The 24671-nt window shown below is 38.7% G+C and overlaps 1 long non-coding RNA gene across 1 annotated transcript in view; it reads left to right on the forward strand.

Annotated features, from left to right (window-relative positions):
- Positions 1 to 1197: 1197 nt before the first annotated feature.
- Positions 1198 to 24671, forward strand: part of LOC113262676 (uncharacterized) — a 58894-nt gene continuing 35420 nt past the window's right edge. The window contains exons 1-3 of the long non-coding RNA XR_007191395.2: positions 1198 to 1888; positions 6662 to 6722; positions 9901 to 10004. This is a non-coding gene — a long non-coding RNA (uncharacterized LOC113262676). The remainder of the gene's footprint in view (positions 1889 to 6661; positions 6723 to 9900; positions 10005 to 24671) is intronic.

Below are 24671 nucleotides of genomic sequence, written 5' to 3' on the forward strand. Positions count from 1 at the left end.
ACCTGGTAGGGCTGGGACTAGAGTGAGGAGGGTGAGGTGCCTTGGGTGCAAGCTGGAAGGAGGCACTCGCTCTCGGGGTCCTGCAAATGAAGGATGGGCACCTCTTCACTGGCCTTAGCCTTGTGCAGGCCCAGGCCCTGGTCTCCTCTGGGCATCTTCTGGCATGCAGTGGTTACTTGTTCGAAAGCACTGGGCTTGCATTATAAGGGAAAAACTGGTTCTAGGGGACTCAACATACAAAATAAGACATATTTCACACCCACCTTTATCCCCCAAAACACAGACTTTGGAGTCCAACTGACCTGGGAATGGCTTCCAGCTTGCCATTCTTTAGCTGTGTAACCTAGGGAAACATACTTAATCTTGCTGTGCCTCGATGTCCTTCCTCAACAATATTAAAATAGGGACAGTAACACCTACCTCAGAGAGGAGGTATGAGGATTAAATGAGGGGGACAAGGAGGGTAATGAAAATACCTCCCTCATGGTAAACCTCAGTGTAGCAAACCTCCCCGTGAGGCTGTGATAGCACCGAATGACCAAGTGTGGGATAGGGCTCTTGGCCTGGAAGCTTCCACAGGCAACATTAGCATCAGAGGAGGGTTTGGAGACCAGTTCACCAATGTCACACCCAGAGTTAAATAATTTGTTACAGATTGCGTGACTAATAACAGTTTGGACACAGTCAAAAACAGTGATAAATGGGACAAGCTGGCCCAAATTTATGGATTACATAAACATTCAAACCACAGCTTTTCCCTACCAACAGACGTGTGAGTATATGAGGGCTTGTAAGTGAAGGGGTAGGGAGTCAAAGGCCATAGAAAACTCTCTTTTGAGTCAAGATCAGATTCTGGTTAATCAAGGAGGTCTTCCAGGAGGTGGTTCTGGGACATTCATTAGTTTCCAATGAGGCTCAGCGGCTCTCCTTTTTTTCATCACCATCTCAACAGTCAACATTTCTCAGTACAAAGGACGGAGGATGGGCTCTGACCCCACGGTTGGGTGACTGGAGTCAGCTCTCCAGACCTTTCACGATCCGACGACTGGTCCCTTTAAGGCATCGAAACTTAGTTAACGTTCTACTGGCGGCCTCCCGGCCTCCGCGAGGCGCGCTGACGTCACCCTTCGGGGAAACGGCTGACGTCAGCGCGTCCTCGGCGAGTGGGGGCGGGGCCGTGACTCACCCGAACCGCGCCCCCCGCCCGCGGCCGAGCGCACGTGAGCGCGCGCCGCGCTGTTTTCTAAGTTTAGCTCGGAGGCTTCAGTAGGGTCAGGCGAGGTAAAGGCGGCCAAGGGGACTAGGCGGGCTGGGGGGCGGCTGTCCCCGTCCCTGCTCGCCCCGCTGGCGGTCCTCTTGAAGGACAAGGGCCTGGCCGGAGGGTGGAGCGCGGGCGCCTCCCGACGCTGCGCCTCAAGGGTCTCCTCCGCGTGCCGGCCCGGCCCCGCGCTCGCCCTGCCTCCGAGTAGGCGCTCAGTAAATGAGCCAAAGTTCCCTTCTGCTCAGCGACCCGGGACTTCCCGCGGAGTCCAGGGTTCTGGAAAGTTCCCCGGTGGACGGGGAGCGGTGTGGGCTGAAGTCAGAACAGGCGCGGGGCCCGAGGCCGTCGGGTCCCAGTCTTCGGTGTCCACGTGGGGTTATCACTCAGCGTTTCCGAACTCAGGGGGCCCGGGCGTGGCCAGCGTCACCATCAGCGCTTGTTGGGGGGCCTCCCGGGACACCCACTTCCGAATTGGGCGTGGCAGTGAGAGGGACTGTGCCCTTCGTGGTGGGAGGGGCGGTGGTCTTTTTAGGTTCAGCCCAGGCTTCGGGGCCTGAAGGTCCTGGATGAGGAGCCGATGCCACAAAACTCCATGCTGTCCTTCCCGAGCCCCCCCGGCATACCAAGGTGACCTTCTAGGAAACAGATAAAAGCCTCGTTTTAGAGAAAGTATTGCCAGATACCTTGTGAAATAGACACTTCCCCGTTCTTTTGTTGGGGGAGGGGAAAGTTCTGGAAAGAAGCGCTGTCAGCGTAAAGTGAACTGAGATTTTGACTTTGCAGAGTGGTCGGCCCTGTCACGGTGACCTGCATTCTGTTGTTGGTGTGGCATCCTCAGGTTTCACAGGCTTTGTCTCCGTAGGCAGCTTATAAAACAATGTTCATGAAGCTTTTGACCTTGCTAGATGAAGAGTGTTGGATATTACAGAAGAGTATGAAATATAACGATAAACTGGGAACGTCAAATGGTAATAAGAGAACGTTAACTGTCGGGCCGTTAAAATTTTATATTTCAAGTTTTCGAAGGCTGTAACCTTGATTTTATGTGTTCTTTTCTTAGACGTGGTGGAAAGTTAGTTGTGGAATAAAGGTAGCTTTGCAGATTATGACCTGAATGAATGACAGAAACTCCTAAATCCAAATGTGTAATTTTCATTTGTTTTCCAAAAATAACCATATTGGCCTTTGTAAATTGGAGATTTTCAGATATAAATATGGAAACTGCAAGTGTTGAGGGCTTTATTCCCCACTCAGTATCCATCTGAACACAGTGTAAAAAGGAGGGACAGTTCAGGATCTAAGAAATAAGTCCAGAAGTATGCATACTGTTTAATATTGTTCGTATAGCAACAGAAGTCTCTTTGTCCTAATATCCTGCAGTTGCTACTACATTTTCCTCAATGTAATGCCTATTTTGGGAGGGACTGAAATGAAGCAGGTGTGAGTGATGATGAATCACGTTCTTGAACTGAGCTAATTTCCCTTTGTGTAGGTTATTGTTCTGTGTGTATGTAATGTATAAGAACCTTAACATAAACGTTCTCACGTTCAGAAATTAAGGTTTTTTAGTCCGGAAATTGAGTTTTTGCTTTTAAAAATACCCCTGAAACGGGCCACCTGCGTCCTGCAGGCAGCCTGTTGGCATTTCTGTAGAGTCTTCCCTGCCCCCAAGTTGTACCTGTTCTCTGAGAGTTACATCTGTTACTCACTAATTGTTCACTACGTTGTGATTGTTTACGTGTTTTGTTTCTCCCACTAGACTAAGCTCTTGGGACTATGGACTAGTGTCTGTCTTTGTATCTTTGGCATCTAGAGCAGTGCTGCCATGTAATAAGAGCTGTATTTTCCATAGTGTTTTGTTTCATTGAATAAATGTGGGGTTTCCCAAAGCAGATTGCACATTTTGGGAAGGGAGAGTTTTTTATAGGTCAGCGGATTGAGCGGCAAACCTATATCGTTGCAGTAGGGGACACAGTTTCCTTCTTTTCCAAGCCCACCCTTCCCCACTCCCACCACCACCACCACCACCACCACCCATGAGAAAGGAGACAGAAAATAAAACAATCAAACCCTAAATTATTTTGGGATCTAAGTAGTGTGCTGTACCTTTAGATTTGAGATGGTGGAATTTCATCCTGCTCTCCAGGCCATAACTCTAATCCACACACTGGGTTAGTTAGGTCCTCGTCACAGGGAAATTGGTTAGTCTTTTTTTTTTTTTTTTTTTTTTAATGGGAGGGGTACCCGGGTGACTTGGTCGGTTGAGCGTCCGACTCATAATTTTGACTCAGGTCATTATCCCAGGGTTGTGGGATCGAGCCACATGGTGGTCTCTGCACTGGACTTGGAGCCTGCTTGGGATTCTCTCCCTCTCCCTCTGCCCTCTCCCCCCTAAAAAATTAGGAATTTCAGAAACTCTGCTTCTTCTGTGGATAGTTAAAACTCGTTCCTAAATGGAATGTTGACATTGAAATAGATTTGGTTTCTGCACAATGGTACTTCATACCTACCCTGAGAGAAGATTTAAGGATATAAAATGAAGAGTTTAACTTATTCTCTCCCTTAAAAGTTACCACGGTCAAAGAGAACGGGATTTTTGCTATCAGACTTTACTAGCCAGAACTCAGCAAGCTGGAATTGATGCCACACTCAATTTTACAAAAGGCTGATGAAAAAATAAGTTGCTATCAGAGATTTAATTTTGAAAATACATATATAGTATGTTATAGTGGTTACTGATATTTTCAGTGATAACCTAGTACCTCTGCAAAATCCCAAATCAGAAGGTCCACCTTTTAGTATCTACTGTGTTTAATTAAGTCAAGAAAGAGTGATGCATATTTGGAAGATTTTTAACAAGATTTTAATTAGGGTTTTAGAAAGTAGTTCAGCTAAATTTTCCCACACACAGAGTTCCATGAGTGTGATAAAACACAGTAACTTTCATGAAAACAGAAGAAAGCAATCTAGAAGGAAACACTTGTTGGCTTCAGCTTTGACAATTCCTAGTCCCTCACCATTTTAGGCCCTGTTTCACCTGGATTTTTTTCTCAAAATAGAGCCTTCTATAATAATAATAGAAATAACAACAACTTCCATTTGTTGAGCACTATGTGCCAGGCTCTGTGCTCAATGCTTTATGAAATTATTTCCATTAATATTATATATGCATACATAAGAGATTTATTATAAAGAATTGGCTAACATGTGCATGGAGGTTGGTTATGTCCTAAGATCTGCAGTGTGAGTGGGCAAGCTGGAGACCCAGGAGAGCCAACAGTATGGTTCCATTCCAAGTCCAAAGGCAGGAAGAATTCGCTCTCACTGCAGGACGGTCAGTCTTTTTGTTTTTGCAGGCCTTCAACTGACTGGCTGAGGCCCACCAACATTAGGGAGGGCAACTACTTTACTTAATCTGCCAATGTCAATATTAATCTCATCCAAAAACACCCTCACAGAAACACCCAGAATAATGTTTGACCAAACATCTGACCACCCTGTGGCCCAGTCAAGTTAATACAATTGTTAACTAACCATCACAGACCTATTTGATTTCCAAAGCTCATGGGATGTGAACCCACATCCCATAACGTTATGCCACAATGTCTCTCTCATTCTAGGATTCACAAAGTAGCTTTAACCCTGGGTCTTTCCTCCCTTATCTGGAATATTTGTCAAAGTTCATCACACTCACACTAATGAACACACCTAATTAGGGCAGGTGTTTAAATACCAGTAACCACCTCAGAATCCCCTCCCCCAGTAGCACATACAACATAGCCACTTCCTTCCTTAGAATAACTCTCCAGCTTTCGAATTCTATTCCAACCTTTCTGATTTTCTATTCACATAATCCTTTAATTCCATCCATGCTAGCAAATCTTACCTGGCTCCTTGTTCAGTCCCCTTCATGTCTTCTTTGAAGGGCACCAAGCTGGTGAGCCCACGACCTTCCCTTCTCTCAGCTGCCTCCTTAGGACCAAGCTTTGCTCTTGCTTACTCTTGACTCACTCTAGCCTTCATCGTCACTGTCATTTTAGAGCTCTGACCTCTCCACCCCCTCCCCCCAACACAAGCAACTGTCACTGCAGGGACTTCACTTGGTTGAGTTTCAGACTGGTGAACCTACCTCCCAGAGACAGCTGATACAAAAATACTTCCATGATCTATGTACTTTTAATAAATACTGTTTACTCAATTTATTTACTTGATTATAATTTTGGAAAGAATAAGAATTCTTAGAGTAATTTTTGTATCTAGTTGGCACTATTTTATTACATCCTAGGACACCTTATGTAGATATCATGGATGTCCCGATACCACGCCAGCATTTTTTCACAGCCTCAGAACATCTGTTCTTTTCTTAGTGTGTTAGTTGTCCTTTAATATCCAGAACGTAGTCATTCCAGTGAAGTAATGCTTTGAATACCTTCTCAGATTTTTATGCAGTTTTTCATTATTAGATATTATTTGAAGTTACAAACATTAGAGAACACTTAAACACACGAACAAAATCAGATTTTATTGGTGTTCAAAAGATATGATTGAGCCTGTCTAGCTTTTAAAACTGAAGATGTTGGGGTGCCTGGGTGGCTCAGTCAGTTAAGCATCCGACTCTTGATTTCTGCATAGGTCGTGATCTCAGGGTCATGAGATTGAGCCCTGCACTGGGCTCCACCCTGGGTGTGGAGCCTGCTTAAGATTCTCTCTCTCTCCCTCTGTCCCTCCCCCATCTCCCCCTCCCTCCTTAAAAAAAAAAAAAGACAATGTTAAGATGGATATTGGGAGAGGGCAATTGTTATAGATGTTACAGATATTAGCATTTAAGGTATTTTTCATTCTTCTAAAAGTTAATTTACCAAGCACAAAGCACTTAAAGGGCGTTTTTATTGCAGTTACAAGTAAAAACACACTTCACTTCCATATTAGAAAAAAAACCAGGTGTGTGTTTCTTGATTGATAAATGACATCGACCACAATTATATTCATTTAATTAAAATGAAAAAGTTCTTTCTGTTACTCAAGTACCTTTGTTCCAGGATTTCCAGGGCTTAGAATTACATTAGGCCTCTTAATTTAAACTGACTTGGTTGGCTTTGGTATGTCTGATAGAATAAAAACAGAGGGTATTCAGGTTGAGATTCTAAAAATCTAAGTTGAGAAGTTTGATGAGTAATTTGGTACTGTTTTACCAGCCAGATTCCAGTGACTTTGGTCTCTAAAACAATTATGAGGCTGGGCCCTTAGTAAATGGTTTTTTTGGGTGCTTTTTCATCTATTGAAACCTTAAGAAAGAGGAGACATCACTTATTACCCCTTCCTGTGTTCTTAATAGTGTTGTTATCTTTTTAAATCCAGGTTTGTTGAAAACAATCATGTCTTTTCCTTTGCCTATTTTAGAAGCAGAGCTACAATTATGTTTTAGGACACAATGGAATCTATCGAGTAATAAAGCTAGCAGGTAATTCTTTGTCTTTAACTATTAAATGTAGAATTTCCAACATATTATGTAAGCAGCATTTATGGTGATATTTTGGAAGTTTAAATCATTGAAACTTTTAACAGATTATTTTGTTTGAGATTTTGAAAAATATTATAGAGGGCATTGCCTTAGTGACATAATGGTTATAATAAAGATTTTGCAATCCAAATCCTTACCTTAAAAAAAAACCTCAAAACATCTTTCTTATATTCTGTTTTAAAATGTTGATATTATTATATTGAATTATATAAAATCCAATTGGATTATTAGTGTTATAAATAAATACAAAAAACTTACAGATCTGCTTCACTCATGTAAATAAGATTCGTTTTACACCAAATTGTAAACTGTATTTTAAATTTTATTTTAGTTTTAGCTGGGTAGTTAAGATTGCAGGCTTTTTTTTTTAAGTCAAGTTTACTGAGGTAATTTACATGCAGTAAAATTTATTCTTTTAGGTGTGAAGTTCTATGACTTCTGACAAACACAGCTATATAAGCATTACCACAATCAAGAGAGAACATTTCTACCACCCCAAAAAGTTCACTTTGCTCCTTTTAGTTAATTCCTTATCCTGAAAATAAAATTTTAAATAAAATTAACAAAACAAGACTTTTAAAAACATGCCTGGTACACTGGCCCTGGGCCATTGTTGTTGTAAACCAGATTATAACTTTGGTGGGAAGGCAAATGTAACTGAAACAAACCTAAGTTTTGAATATATTGCTCTAAAATGATTGGATAGTAGTGTTAAAAACAAAACAAAGTGAACTATTGATTTTATTGTTTTATTCCATCTCCTTGATGTATGCTTACCTTTCTTCGCCCTACGTCCATCTCAAATATCTTGATGTAACTAAATCCTTAAGGCATTTTCTTTTGTTAGCTCATATTTTAGTCTTTTCAGTGAATATTAAAAGTGGCATATTGTCTCTGCGCTTCTGAAATAAGCAAGTTAGGGGCAAGGAAAATGTCATCTTCATAGTTTATTACCATCTCTTCCATAGAAAAAAGGCCTAATATTTATTAAATGAATGAAATTTTCTTTGTTTCAAGCCGAGCAGAGAAGGGTTTGAGAATGACTTGGATTTTCTCAAGTAAACATTGAGAGTGTTGGTAGTGCTAGGTTAAAACTTAAAACTCAGTTAAAAACTTAGGTTTTAGAGTTGGATCTAAATTTATTTCATCCTTTTGTCAATTGAAGTATAGGTGACGTTCAATGTTATGTTAGTTTCAGCTCTACAACTCACTAGTGATTTGACAATTCTGTACACTGCCTGTGCTTACCACCATAAATGTAGTTACCGTCTGTCACCATACAATGTTATTACAGTGTTATTAACTATATTCCCTATGCCGTACTTTTTATCCCCTTGACTTACTTATTTTATAAGTGGAAATTTGTATCTCTTAATCCCCTTCACTTATTTTGCCCATCCTCCAACTCCCTCCACTCTGGCAACCACGAGTATGTTCTCTGTATTTATGAGTCTGTTTCCGGTTTTTTGTTGGTTTGGTTGTTTGCTTGTTTATTTGTTTTTTAGATTCCACATATAAGTGCAATCATGTGGTATTTGTCTTTCTCTGTCTTAGTTGTTTCACTTAACATAATACCCTCTAATGCTGTCAATGTTGTAAATGTCAAGATCTCATTCTCTTTTATACCTGAGTGATATTCCAGTGTGTGTGTGTGTGTGTGTGTGTGTGTGTGTGTGTATACATACCACATCTTCTTTATCCATTCATCTATGAGTGGACATTTAGGTTGCTTCCATAACTTGGCTGTTGTAAATAATGCTACAATAAAAATAGGGATGCATATATCTTTTCAAATTAGTAGGTTTGTTTTCTTTGGGTAAATATCCAGTGGAATTACTGGATCATATGGTATTTCTATTTTTAATTTTTTGAGGACCATCCATACTGTTTTCCATGGTGGTTGTACCAATTTACATTCCCACCAGCAGTGCATGAAGGTTCCCTTTTCTCCACATCCTCACCAACACTTGTTATTTCTTGTCCTTTTGGTGCTAGCCATTCTGACAGGCGTAAGGTGATATCTCACAGTGGTTTGATTTGCATTTCCCTGATGATTAGTGACACTGAGCATCTTTTCATGTGGACCTACATTTTAATACTGACCTTATCATTTATTTAACTGTAAAACTTCAGGCAAATTCATTTCTATGAGCATCAGTTTTCCTATCTGTAAAATCATAATAAAAAAAAACAAACAAAATCCTATTAGAACTGCTAGCGGAGGAATTTGAGATTAAGGCACCTGGCAGAGTGTCTTGCTCATAGCCGGATTCTTTCAACTTGAAATCTTAAGGTATTTTCAATCAGATACCAGAGCTGCCTTTGGTGGAGGAGAGAATTAGGTTTTAGAATGCAGATGGACTAACATAATATAATAAAAAAATATTATTATAAAAAAATAAATAAATCTTCAGTAAACAGCTCCAAAAAAAAAAAAAAAAAAGAATGCAGATGGAGATGGCTGGATCTGACCTGTGGGCTCAAGCAGTGTAATTACTCTCCCCATTTGGGTTTTGGTGAATTACAGATTTTCATTTATGGGATTTTCTTGGAGGAGAGAAAGAAGAGTGGCAATGGTGAGGAGAAGGGAAACCAGATGGGGAAGTTGAGAAAGGGAGAGATATTGACTGAATGAATGATAAATGAATGAGCAAACAGAGCAAGGCACCAAAAAGGGTTAGTAATATTATCCCACATAAGCCAGCTTGGCATATGGCATCTATAATAAAAAAGAGAAAGGAGTAAGGAAGTTAAACAACATGGAAAAAATTGGTGTCTAAATATTTTGAAAAATATACAGTGAGAACCCCAAAGTTTCCCTTTATACAGTGTTACTTTGTATATATTATGTAGTATTAAGGTTCAGAAAACAGTGGTTCAGTTATTTTCCTGCTCTGATTTCCTAAAGTTGTTAAATAATTTGATCAGTACAATGGTATTAGAACAGCTAAATTATAAACATAATGAAACAAAGAATGCTAATTTTTAAATGCCCAATAAGCACAGAAAAAAAAGACTTTCTATGGCCAGCCAAACTTTCAAGGGTGAGGGTAGAATAAAGACAATTTCAAATAAGCGAGATCTCAAAAAAATTATTTCTCATTTGTGCTTGTCTCAGGAAACTGCTAGAGGGGGTGCTTTGTCAAAATGAGAGAATGAACCAAGAGGAAGGCGCCAGATCCTGGAACCAGGGGCTCCAACTAGTGTTGCAAAGGAATAAAGGTAATTTTCAAAAGTATTACTAACATAGAGTATTGAAATAAAAAATTGAAGGAGTACAGGTGAAAGAAAAAGTTAAGAAAATAGAAACTAAGAAATAGGAGGAAGAGAAACACATACTCTGAACTTGTACTGTTTCAAGAATGGGATAGCAAATCTGGCCTTTAAGTCTCCTAGCATCCAGAGCAAAAGGGAAAGTAAGCTCACTTGCAAGTTGCATAATGTCCTTAAGATAAAAACAAAATGGTTGTTTCCCAAAAGACTTATTGTAGATCTTATAAAAAGGATCCTCTGCTCTTAATTATATCCCCACAATAGAATATTGTGTTTCATGTGACTTTCTTAGAGTGTACATTATGGCCCCAAAGCATTATTAAATAAAGACAATTCTGTAAGGACTCAGGAGTACTCTCCAAGATGAACCAAGAGCATGTGAATGGCTAGTCAGGATATTATTAATTGACATCCCATTGAATTTCACGGGAGACTAGAAGGAGGTTGGTAGGTTAGTCTGTTATCCTGAACACTTTAGCTCTTTCCCCACACTAGCCCCCTTTAAGCAAAACAAGCTCTCTTAACTGCACTTGTCCTCAGTAAAAGGCAGTTTAGCAACTGTCTGGATGTTGGGGCATGTTTATTTGGGGGTCTCCTGCTCCACCCCAAATGGCTCATCAGAGTATGCTGTCCTATCTCAGTTTCTGAGAGAAATTTTGATAAATGCAATTTTCGCTAATGCATTACATTTCCACTAATGTTTTAGTACCTTTAGACTGGATTTTCTGGCTCTCCCATTAATCTAACTCTGACTACAGTCTAGATAGAAAACTTTTTGATTGCCCTGTTCCTTCAACAGGTAACATTCAGGATACCATGTCCATCAAACAATCTTTCATAAGCATTTATTTCCTATAACCAGACTTATATTAGTAATAAAGATTGCATTTAGTTAGAAGCTATAGTTTGGACAACTAATTAGAATTTGCAGTTACCTATCACATATCATCCCCTCACCACTGATGAGAATTTACTGCACCACCTACCTGTACAGTTGTCAGTTTTGAAAAATTCAACCCCTCATGTTTTCGTCTGATATATTTTCCAATAATAATAATTCTTAATGGAAAATCAAGCATAATTTTTATAACTCATTGAGTGTTTGCCATTATTTAACTTATAGTTCACTGGCTATTAAATAAACCTTAGAAAGAAGTGTATTTTTTAAATAGCTTTTGAACTAACCTCTATAAAGATAAAAGTTTTTGTTATTAATCTCTTTTGTGTCTAGCAGAATATGTTCATTTACACATAAATAACTAAATCTCTCCGACACCCTAAAATTTGAAGCCTTAAAAGTAGACTGCTGTTTGTACACATTATTACCTGCTCTTTTCCAGGAAGCTTATTAGTAGGATTATACTTCAAAATAATAAACTGCCTCCCTGCCACTTATAGGTTAGTTATTACCATGGTAGCATTTCTGTTGTCTTTAGTAGAGTCTAGAAATGCTTGAAACTGAAGACTAGAAAATGCTGTGGTAGCCCAATAGAGTCCATGGTGACATTTTTATCTGATCTGAAGTAAATTTCCATATATTAAATATTCAGTGAAACAATATTTCTTCTCTGTTAAATCAACACTTGTCATTGCCACAAAAATAGATCTAACCAGTTCTTTTGTTTTTTATGACTGTTGTTAATTTTTGGCTCTTTTTAAAAATAGAAAAATGTTTTTATCAAACTTGATATGATTTATAAACAATGATCTCTGAATTACCGAATGATGTATTTTTATAAATAAAACTGTCATAAATTTAGAAATCAGTTTTGTAAGTGAGAAAATATCACAGATGTTGAAGAGGGGTCTTTTTTATAAAATTTTTTCCCTAAATTTAGGCAAATTATTTTGACTTTAGAAAAATCTATACAACAAGAATTTTCAGAAGTGATACTGGCAGGATGGCAAAGTAGGAAGCCCTGGATCCTGCTTCTCTCACAAATACACCAATTCAGCAACAATTCATGAACAAATTCATTTTATATAAAATCTAGAGACTAATTGAAAGGCTCTTGCACCCTAGGTGAAAATGAAACCAGACTCACCAAAGCCAGTAGGGAGTTTCAGGACCCCTTTTCACCAGAGTCCCTGCTCCCAGCACAGTGCCATACAATCAGGAGGAGACCCCTGAACTCCCAGTTTCTCCTAGGGAAGGGAGAGTTTGGTTTATGCATCCAGCACCCTGGAATTTCCCAGGGAGCTCCCAGAAGACTGGTTTCTGTCTTGTAAGTCTTAGAACTGTGATGGATCCAGCATAATCTAGCCATCTGAGGGAGATTGGAAACAGCAGCTTTGGCTGGTAGATGTCATAGATCTTCCTTCCTGCTAAGCACAAAGCGAACAGATGTCAGTCTTGGAGCTCTGATGGGTCTGGTGCTATCTAGCACCTCAGGGAGAATGAGGACTGTGGTTTGGACTGATAGATACAATAGCTTCCCCATCCCTAACGTAGCGCAGAGCAAGCAGACAAAAATCGCAGCTTCCTGCTTTACTCTGTGAAGGGAAAGAGTTGATAGAGGCCCCCCAAATCCTGGGCGGGGTTGATAGGGGGAGTCTTCGCTTATATGAGGTCAGTCCATGAAGACTGGTGCCGGTGCCTGCTTTGTCCAATGTACAGACACCAAAATGCAGAATCGGGCAAAGGTATTCCAAACAAAGAAGGAAGATAAATTTCTAGAAACTGACCCTAATGAAATGGAGTTATAGGATTTATCTGACAGAATTCAAAATAACTGTCATAAAGATGCTTTCTGAGATCAAGAGAAAAATGCATGAACAAAGTGGGAATTTCAACAAAAACATAGGCAATATTAAAAAGTACCAAGCAGGGGCGCCTGGGTGGCGCAGTTGTTAAGTGTCTGCCTTCGGCTCAGGGCATGATCCCGGCATTCTGGGATCGAGCCCCACATCAGGCCCCTCTGCTGGGAGCCTGCTTCTTCCTCTCCCACTCCCCCTGTTCCCTCTCTCGCTGGCTGTCTCTCTCAAATAAATCAGTAAAATCTTAAAAAAAAAATAAATAAAGTACCAAACAGAAATCATGGAGCTGAGGAACACAATAATTGAACTGAAAAATTCTCTAGAGGGGTTTAATAGCAGACTAGATCAAACAGAAGAGTCTGTGAACTTGAAAACAAGTCACTGGAAATAATTCAGTCAGAGGAGCAAAAAGAAAAAGAATGAAAGAGAGTGAAGAAAACTTAAGGGGCTTATGAGACATCATCAAACAGAGTAATATATGCCTTATGAGGAGAAGAGAGGGAGAGAGAAAGGATCAGAAAGCTTATGCAGAGAAATAGTGTCTGAACAAACCTGGGGAAGGAAATGGACATCCAGATCCAAGAAACTCCAAAAACACTAATTAAGATGAATGCAAAGAAATCCCCACTGAGACGCACAAACTGTCCAAAGTCAAAGACAAGGAGAATTTTGAAAGCAACAACAACAAAAAGCAACTTGGCATGTAGGAGAGAACCTTATAGGACTATTAGTGGATTTTTCATCATAAACCTTGCAGACCAGAAGGGGGTAGAATGATATATTCGAAGTGTTGAAAGAAAAAAAAAATGCCAACCAAGAATAGTGTACTCAGCAAAACTGTCCATCATGAAGGAGAAGTAGACTTTCCCAGACAAACGAAAGCTCAGGGAGTTCATCACCACTAGCCCTCCCTTATGAGAAATGCTAAAGAGAATTCTTCAAGTTGAAAGGATGCTAGATAAAAACATAATACTAGCATAAGAAAGTATGAAACTTTGGTAAAGGTAAATACATAGACAAATACAGAATATTGTATTACTGTAATAGTGGGTAAATCAATTTTAATTCTAGTATAAAAGTTAAAAGACAAAAGTATTAAAAGTGAATGTACCTAAAAAATATGTTAAAAGATGCAAAATATGAATGCATGTAAATTGTGACAACAGTAACATACAGTATTGGGGGAGAAATTGAAGTGTAGAGTTTTTATATGCAATTGAATTTAGGTTGTTAAAATAGACTGTTTCAGGGGCGCCTGGCTGGCTTATTTGGAAGACCACGTGATTCTTGATCTCTAGGTTGCAAGTTCGAGCCCATGTTAGGTGTAGAGATAACTTTAAAATCTCTTTTTAAAAAAATAGACTGTTACGACTATAAAATATTTTATGTAAGCTCCAAGATAACCTCCCATACATGCATACAAAATTCCTATAGTAGTTACACAAAAGAAAAAGGGAAAGGAATTAAAGCATACCAATGCCATAGCTATAGATAAGCATATATATAGACATATATATATATATATGTAGGTATATAGAGAGACATATATATCCATATATATATATTTTTTCATACATAAAGGAAAACAAGAGGTAAAAACAGGCAAGAGGAGTACAAGACTAATAGAAAATAACTAACAACATGGCAACAGTAAATTCTTCCCTATCAATAATTAAATGTAAATGAATTGAATTCCTTATCAAAAGGCATAGAGTGACTGAATGGATAAAAAAAAAAAAACAGCAAAAAAATAAGACCCAACAATATACAGTCTACAAGGAACTCAGTTCAGATTTAAGGACACACATAGGCTCAAAGTAAAAGGAAGAGAAAGATATTCCATGTGAATGGTAACCAAAAGAGTACAGACACGGCTATATATATATTAGAAAAAATAGACTTTAAGTCAAAAAATGTCACGAGACAAAGCACATCATATAATGATTGAAGGGTCAATCCACCAGGAAGATATAACAATTATATAGGCACACAACATCAAAGCACCTAAATATATAAAACAAACATTGATAGAAATGAAGGGAGAAATATATAATGATCCAGTAATAATAGACGTCAGTATCCTACTTTCAATAATGGATAGAACATCCAGATAGAAAATCAATAAGGAAACAGAGGACTTGAATAACACTGTTGACCAAATGGACCTCATAGACATATACAGAACAGTCCACCCAAAGCATATGCCTTCTCGAGTGCATGCAGATCTTTCTTCAGGATAGATCACACCTAAGGTCACAAAACAAGTCTTAGGAAATTTAAGAAGATTGAAATCATATCAAGTATCTTTTCTGACTACAGTGGAATGAAACTAGAAGTCAATGGCAGAAGGAAAACTGGAAGAAAATTCACAGATATGTGCAAATTAAACAACACACTCTTGAACAACTATTGGGCCAAAGGAGAAATCAAATAGGAAATTAGAAGTATCTTGGGACAAACAAAAATGAAAACACATCATACCAAAAGTTATGGAATGCAGCAAAAGCCAGGATGTTCATAGTGATAAACATCAAAAAAGAAGAAAGATATCAAATAAACAATCTAACCTTATACTTCAGGGAGCTAGAAAAAGAAGACCTAAGCCCAAAGTTAGCATAAAGAAGGAAATATCAAAAATTTGAGCAGAAATAAACAAAATAGAAAAAGATAAAAAAAGGAATGAGTTGGTTTTTTGAAAAGATAAACAAAATGGATGAATTAGACCGAGGAAAAAAGGGAAGCCTCACATAAAATCAGAAATGAAAGAAAATACATTACAGCTGATGCCACAGAAATTAAAAGGATGATAAGAGACTACTGTGAACAGTTATAAACCAATAAACTGGATAACCTAGAGGACATGGATAAATTTGTAGAAATGTACAGACTATCAAACTACATCATGAAGAAGTAGACAGTCTGAACAGACTTATAACCAGTATTGACATTGAATCGGTAATCCAAAACTTCCTAACAAAAGCCCAGGACAAGATGGTTTCACTGGTGAATTCTACAACATTTAAAGAAGAATTAATACCATTCCTCTCAAACTCTTCTAAAAACCTGAAGACCAGGGAATATTTCCACTGATTTTATGAAGCCAGCATCACCCTGATACCAGAGCCAGATGAAGATACCTCAAGAAAAGGAAACTACATGCCAAAACTCGTAATGAAAATAGATGCAAAAATCATCAACAAAATACTAGCAAACCGAATCCAGCAGCATGGAAATAAATCCACGCATATACCGTGAACTGGTCTTTGACAAGGATGCCAAGAATACACAGTGGGGAAAGGATAGTGTCTTTAACAAATGGTGCTGAAAAAACTGGATATCCACAGGCAAAAGAATGAATTTAGACCCTTTTCTTACACCATACACAGAAATCCACTCAAAATGGATTAGACACTTAAACATAAAACCCCAAACTATAAAACACCTAGAAGAACGAAGAGGGAACAATTTCATCACATTGGCCTTGGCAATGATTTCTTGAAGATGACACTAAGAGCACTGGCATCAAAAACGAAAAATAAAGTGGGACTATATTGAACTAAAAACTTTCTGCACGACAAAGGAAACCATCAACAGAGTGAAAAGGCAACCTAAGGAATGGGAGAGAATATTTGCAAACCATGTAACTGATAAGAGGTTAATCTCCAGAATATACCAGATGGCTAGTTTATGTGTCAGCTTGACTGGGCTCAAGCATGCCCAGATATCTGGTAAAACATAATTTCTGGGTATGTTTGTGAAGGTGTTTCTGGAAGAGCTAAGTATTTGAATCAGTTAACTGAGTAAAGAAGATCCACCTTCACCAAAGTGGGCAGGCATCATCCAATCCATGGAGGGCCCGCACCAAGCAAAAATGTGGAGGAATGGTGAATTTTCTCTCTTCTTGAGCTGGGACATCTATCTTTTCCTCCCTTGCGATGTCAGAACTCTTGGCTCTTGGGCCTTGAGAGTCTAAGCCTTATACCATAGGTTCCCCCCGGTTCTCAGGCCTTTGAACTCCTACCGAATTATACTACTGGCTTTACTGGTTCTCCAGATTGCAGGTGGCAGGTTGTAGGACTTCTCAGCCTCCATAACCATGTGAACCAATTCCTATAATGAATTTCTTCTTGCGTGTGTGTGTGTGTGTGTGTGTGTGTATAAATTGATGCTGTTTTTCTGGAGAATCCTGGCATACAATATATAAGGAAGCCCTACAACTCAATAGTAAAAAAATAAAACCAACAACAACAACCTAATAATCTGATTAGAAAATACATTAAGGACTTGAATAGACATTTCTCCAAAGAAGACATAAAAATAGCCAACTGGTATATGAAAAAATGCCCAATGTCACTAATCATTAGGGAAAAATAAATGAAAATGATAATGAGATACCACCTCACACCTTTCAGAGTGGCTATTATCACAAAACAAAAGACAAGTGTTGGTGAGAATGTGGAGAAATTGGAACCTTTGCATACTTTTGGTGGAAATGCCAAATGGTGCAGCTGCTTTAGAAAACAGAATGGAGATTCCTTAAAAAATTCTTAGTGGAAGTACTATATGATCCAGCAATCCCACTTCTGAGTATCCAAAAGAATTGAAATCAGGATCTCAAAGAGATATGAGCACTGCTATGTTCATTGCAGCACTATTCACAATAGCCAAGACATGGAAGGAACTTAAACTTGTCCATCAACAGATGGATGAGTAAAGAAAATGTGGTATATACATGCAATGGGATACTATTCAGCCTTAACAAGGGAATTCTGCAGTATGCGATAACGTGCGTGAATCTCGAGAGCATTATGCTAAGTGAAGTAAGTCAGTTACAGAAAGATAAGCACTGCACAATTCCACTAATATGATGTATCTAAAGTAGTCAAGTTCATGGAATCAAGGAGTGGAATGTGGTTGTCAGGGATTGGGGAGAAGGGGAAATAGGGATTTACTAATCAACAAGCATGAAGTTTGTTAAGTAAGATGAATAAGCTCCAAGGATCTGGTGTACAATGTTGTGACTATAGTCAACAATAACGTACATTTAAATTTTTGTTGAAAGCATAGATATTACTGGTTTTTTGGACTGAATCAAGGCTCTCTTATTCTTTCTCTTGCAGTGTCTATTTCCTACCCTTGAATGGACATGGTCTGTTTTTATCTAATATGCTTGGTGTACTTGGTGTGTGTGTGTGTGTTTGTGTGTGTGTGTGTGTATATCTGTGTGTAATATGAATGTTTCAGTAAGGTACCTGCCTCTTCGCACCCACCTTCTCTTCCACCTTTGTACCCTAGGATCAGAACGATTTGAGGGACTATCATTATTTTCCCTCACCTTTCATAAAGGAAGTGTCTTTACATAGCTTAGGTGTCTGCTCAACATTTTCCTCAAGTAAAGATATACGATCCCCTTGTATTAGATTTATAGTTTCATACAATTAGTAGAGGGAAAAGAGAAACATAAAATCATTTTTAAAAGAGGGGTAGGCATAGGATGGGTGAACATCAGGCCTCTGGAAATAAACAGTCTGTGGGAGGAGGGGCCAGTAGTAGCGCCAGCACTGACTTAGGAGTCATGGATTCCACTAATGGTGCCTCTCTGACTATCTGTGAGACTAGATGAGTCCCTGGGCCCCTGTTTGTTTCCTCATCTGGAAAATGAGGGGGCTCAGTGACCTTTAAGATTCCTTCCACTTCTCTGGTTCTGTGCTTTAAATGACTTTTAAATAACACAGTACTTGAATTGCCAAAACTTAAGCCTAAGCCTTTTTTGCTTTGCTCTATTGTGCCTTCACTCTATCGTTGTGATGTAAACATGAGTCTTTCAGAATTTCTATTTTTCAGATGGGAGTCTGAGCTGGGTGACTTTGGGTCATGTGATAGATTGCCTAACCTCTTTTTAGGCGACTTCCTTGGATCATCGTATGTTTAGGAGAAAAACAAGCTAGTCTCTTCAGAACAAAGGAGCTTATTCTCCATCACTATTATGTTGGCCCAATCAGTTATTCCCTAAATTTTTCAGCCGGATTAAATGGAGTAATCTTTTTCTCTTTTCCCCCCAGCCTCTCTCTTACTCTCCAACAAACCTATGTTTTTTAGACCAGCTGCAAAGTAAATTCACTGGCTGAGGGCATGGTATAAGCTCTTATCATAATTCCCTTTATCCTCCACAGGGAACTCCCAAGTGTTGTTCCCTTTCCAATGTTAAGAGCACTCTCCTGGATTCTTTATTTTAACCCACCTCTTTTCCGCCCTGAATACCAGATCTCTACTCCTGCCATTAGCATTTTAAAGGCTTCCAGGGATGTATCCTCAGGCAAAACACAAGGATACCAAACATTGCCCAACTATCTACACATATTAATTCTAGTTTTTCAAGCAGAAAAATGAATGTATATGCAAACAAATTCAGACAGTGGAAGAAGTAAGTCTTTTTCACGCTGCAGACCCTGAGTCCGTCTTCCCAGAAGTAATACTTTTGAGTTTTCTGCCACGATTAATATTTTTCAAATAAACCATATATTATCTTTGGTTTGAGTTACCTTCTCTAAATGAAAATTACTGGCTTGTTGCTTTTAAGCTGCATACACAACCTGATCTGTTGTCATTGTTTAACACCTTTACATGCTCTACTTTAATATTTAAAATGAAAAATAGATAAAAATCAAAATTATATTAGAAATGAGAAAATGATTAAAGGAACACCAAACTGAAAGCAAAGACTTGGTTTGGGTACAGGCTCCACCCTGTAAATCAAGTAATCTGTAAGAGCCATCCACTCTAAATTCTGTAATTCTGTGATTTTCTACACCCACATCTGTATTTACGTGACCGAATCCTCCATGATCACAATCACAAATTCCTGTGATTCTTTTGTTAATGAAAGGGTGGAAAGAAAGTAACATTTTTTGAGAGCCTGATATACCCCAGATCTGATGTTAATGGTAGATAACTACCTCATTTCATTTTTAAAGAGCTTTAGGAGATAAACTTGTTCTATGTGTGATAAAATGGAAATATCTTCAGGATAAATTGTAATGTTAAAAAAAAAAAGGTAAAGTTCAGATGAGCATGTATGGCATGATCCTATTGATTAAAAAAAAAAAAATCCTGTGTATGCCTAGAAAATTTCTGGAAAGTTCCACAAGAAAATGTTAACAGTGGTTAACGCTGGTAAATGTTACTGAGGGTTAAGAATAAAGAGAAAGATTTTTACTTTCATTTTATATCTTTTTGCACTTTTTCTTTTTTTAAAACCAAGAGCGAGTATTAACCTAGTTCTTATATCCCCTTTAGGAGAAAGGAAATAAGAGGAGACTTTGAAAAGCCAAGAGAATCAGTATTTGTAATACAACTTATTTTACTGTTTTCTTCATGTGAAGAAAATATTTTAAGTAAAAGAAAAGATAGTTGCCCAAGTATAGATAAACACATAAGGTTGTTTTTTTGTTGTTTTTTGTGGGGTTTTTGGGGTGAGCTTGTGGGGAGATCTTAAGTTGTCTTTGTTCTGCTGTTGGAACCTAACTTCCAGCTCTTTGGCAAACGCAGCTCAGAGATAGATGGATGTGGGGTGAGATGAAGACCTGCATGTGGAGTATGATATAATCACAGGATTTAGTTCTGATTGCACAGAGTGAGTTTTATTCATTTCTTTATTCTTTATTTTGGTGTATAAAATGTGTTTTGCATTTGAATAAAATGGCCTCAAATATAGGAAAAAATTCTGAAACTCTACGGGGTATTCATGTCCTAAGACAATTCTACACCTCAAAGATACTATCCAAATATAGAGTTGGCCGAAAGATATGGTATGTGATGTTTACAGGTTTGGGTTTAAATAAAACGGCATCGCACCCTTGGTCCCAGGCAAGAGAGGCTCTCTGCCCTGGATGCTGGGCTTTAGGGGCCCTTTAAATACGCACACACACACACACACACACACACACCCCGTACTAAAGTACACATGGGTTCCTCTGTCTTAGGATCTGGTGCTCAGCCCTGACATGGTACAGCCTACAGCACTAAACATCTGCTTCAGTGACTAACACAATTCAGGCCCAATAAAACGTAAATTATGTGAAAATCTTGATTATAACCGCATAACCAAGTGCTTTTACTAAAGTGAAAGTAATTATATAGCATTTATGAATTATGTATGTCTTTATTTTATTACTCATCCAATACAGCTCATCAACAGACACCCAGACATATGATATAATAGGGAAATTCTGTTGTCTTTCATATTTTGCTCATGTAAAAAAACCACACCTTTCACCGATTTCTCAGCTTGGGTGTTGTATTCGTCAGCTTGGGCCGCCATAACAAGATGCCACAGCCTGGGTGGCTTAAACAACAGATGCTTATTTTCTCACAGTTCTAGAGGCTGGATGTTCAAGATCCAGGTGCCACAAGGTGGTTTTCTGGCGAGTCCTCTCTTCCTGACTTGCATACCTCTCCCTTCTCCCTGTGTCCTCATATGGCCCTTCCTCTACACACCTGCAGAGAGATCTCTGGTGTCTCTTCCTCATATAAGGATACCAGCCCCATCCTACCCTTTTGACCTTATTTAACTTTAATAATCTCCTTAAAGGGCCTATCTCCCAATATAGTCACACTGGGGGTTAGGGCTTCAGTGCATGGATTTGCGGGGGGATGACACAATTCAGTCTCTAACAGGTGTTAGAAAGGTGTTTTTGTCAAGATAGATATATTAGAATAACCTTTACCCAACAGTTTGCTAGCTTGATTTATAACCTTTACACATGTAGTCCTACGGCCTGTGGTTCTCCCATTTGTACTCTTGCCCCGGACCCCACAAATATGCGGGGCAGTCCTCTAACAAAGAATATGTATATGCTACAATTTGTGGCTAAGAGTGTCTTCCATCAAGCCTAGCTCAAGGGGTTTTACAGAAGAATTTGTCAATGAGTAAGGCTTTCAGTGGAATGATCTATAGTGAGGTGGTAAGCTCTCTGTCACAGGACATGTGAAACCAGAGGATGGTTGACCAAATGGCAGGAACGTTGAGAGGTATGCCTATGCTGAGTCGAATGTTAAATTGGAAGTTCGTTACGACCCTTCCCAATTTTAAAATCCTATGAAATCTTCGTTATCTAGAAATAGAGGCTGTCAGGTCTTCTTCCTTAGTTATATCTTCTAAAACAATACTAGCTTTCTAAATGCTGGAGTCAGAGAAATTTTCCCAGGGCACTTAGTTTCTTCTGAATGTTTTGCTTAATATCTACATAATCTTTTAAGCCACAAAAGCTGTTTTTAAGTTGTATACGCTTTCAAAGATAGGAAGACTTTTGACATATTTCAGGCTAAGCAGTAAAACTGCTATTTAATGAGAAAACAAAAACAAAATCCCAAACCAAAAATGCATTGCTTTCTTTATAAAAGCAAAAACAAACACAAAACTTGTAGGTATTTATAGTCCTTTTCAATAAAATATTTTAATACACTCCAGCATGTAAATCAGAAAATTTTTTTTTTGAAGTTTAGAGGGCTCCAGAGGAAACCCCCATAAGGCACTTGTATGAATGGCAAAAGAATATAGGAAAACTAGAAAAAAAGTGCCAAAAACAGATGGAAACCATAAAAGGTAACTTCACTTGCTAAACACAGACTATGCAAGGAACCGAAACACAAAGGAAAGTCTCCAAAACTGGAACTTGGGTCACATCCACTGAGAAGAGGAGTGAGAGAGGGCAGGACTGAAGGCTCGTGGTGTTAACAGAAGAAAACCCAAAACAGGAAATGAAAGTCAAATGACAAAAGACAAAGGGAAATGAAGAATTCTTTATAGAAGGAACTAGAGGAATAAAAAGGAAAATATTACCTTATTAGGTGTTGGGGAGGGAAGTCCATACCCACTAAGCCCAGTCAGCACACACACAGATTCTGAGGGAGTCCGTGCTCTCCCTGTCTCCCAAGAGGCCTCACAGCCCAGATGTATTACTCATGGGGAATTATCTTCAAAAGCCCCGATTTCCTGAACTGTAAGTTGGTAGTAACAGTGCCTTCCTAAAAGGGTAAATCAGACAATGTTGATAAAGCATTTAGCATAATGCCTGGTACCTAATAAATTCTGGATACATGGTAGCTGTTATTAATGTCATTATGAACTTATTAAACCAAATTTTTACTCTTTCTTTATGCTAATAATGATTTATTACAGATATAGGATGGTAGTTACATGACCTTCAAATACACGGGTAACTACCCTTCCGGTAGATGAAGCCATCGTTTGTAATAATCTGTTTTCGTCAACATCCTTGATGATGGGTCATTAGTTACAAATTTTACTGTCTCAAATAAAAAAAAATAGAATAGAGTCACCTTAAGCAATTTTCCCAACGTGGCACAGTAAGTCAGTGACTTAGCTGAATACGAGATCTGTATCTCAGAGTCCTGTACTCTAGCTAGGGTAAAAATAGCAAGTTAGTTATTGTATGTTCTTCTTTATAAGCTGCGTCATGAAGCATAATCTAAGCAATGATTAAGACTGCTTTAATTATAGAAAATCTACATTTTCCATGTGGTATTAAATATTTCTTGAAAGGAATATCTAAAGCACCATTTATATTTGCAAACTAGGGACAGCAAAAGTTGAAGGGATGGAAGTATTTAATATTTAAGGTATAAGTAATATGAACATATTACTACAAAACCAATCATTCACAGGTTGATGTACTGATTAGAAAACCTCCTGATCTTGCTTTCTTATCACATGAAAAATTTCCATTTTATTTTTTGGGGGCCTTATTTTCTGTCCCTCTGCAAGACTAATATAAATACTAATGATAGTAATATTATTAACCAATATTTTTTCCTGAATTGTTACCATACCTTCCCTACCTCTCATAGAAGAAGGATGTAAATTGATAAAGAGGCTACAGAGTGAGCATTTATTCATCCCAAATACTATAGTAGGGACCAGAAAGGCCATAGAGGCTAAAAACATCTAGATAAGAGGTCCTAGGTTTAAGGTTTATACCTCAGTTAATTTCCAAAAAACTGAGGAGATTCGCATTTTAATTATGCCAAGTTAGGACGTTTAAATAACAACTACTACCATATACTAACAACATTCTCTACTGAAAGAAAGGCCATGTGGACTTTATGAAAAACCAAGTAGGGGGACGCTTGGGTGACTAAGTTGGTTGAGTGCCCGACTCTTGATTTCAGCTCAGATTATGACCTCAGGGTCGTGAGATCTAGCCCCGAGTCACACTCCACAAAGGGCATGCAACTTACTTAAGATTCTCTCTCCCTCTCCTTCTGCCCCTCTGTACCACTCCCCCACTCCTGCGTGCACGCTCTCTCTCTAAAAAAAAAAAGAGAAGAAAAACATACTAGGATGGGACAAAAGTATCCGTGTAAAGGCAGTTAAACTGTGATTAAATAGTGATAAATAATAAACTGCCTCATGTGCATGTGTGTGTGTTTTCTAAATTTTTAAGTTTTTTTCATTTTGCTGGAGACCAGTGAAAAAAGATTGGCCTAATTCATGGACTGATCTTTGAGAGCTGCTCCAGAGACTTCCAAAGAATCCTTTTGGGGGCCAGATAAATGCAAAATACAGAAATAACCAGGTGACTCTTATTGAGGGGGTTACTCTATTCCAGGCCCTGTGCTAAGTATGTGGCTTGCCTGAGGGGTGATGACCTCCTGGTGATGTTTGAGGAGAGGAACATGCCCCTGCTTTTTTCTGGTTGTCATCACCATGAAAGCCACTAGAACCCCAAGATCTCATTGGTGACCCACTCTTTCCAAAAACATGATCATCATAGGAACATTTAAAGCTATAACATGACAATAGCTTGACTGGCCCTTTGGAGGCAGCAGAATTGAGCC

Source organism: Ursus arctos, unplaced genomic scaffold, assembly GCF_023065955.2.
Source record: "Ursus arctos isolate Adak ecotype North America unplaced genomic scaffold, UrsArc2.0 scaffold_2, whole genome shotgun sequence".
Taxonomy (NCBI): domain Eukaryota; kingdom Metazoa; phylum Chordata; class Mammalia; order Carnivora; family Ursidae; genus Ursus; species Ursus arctos.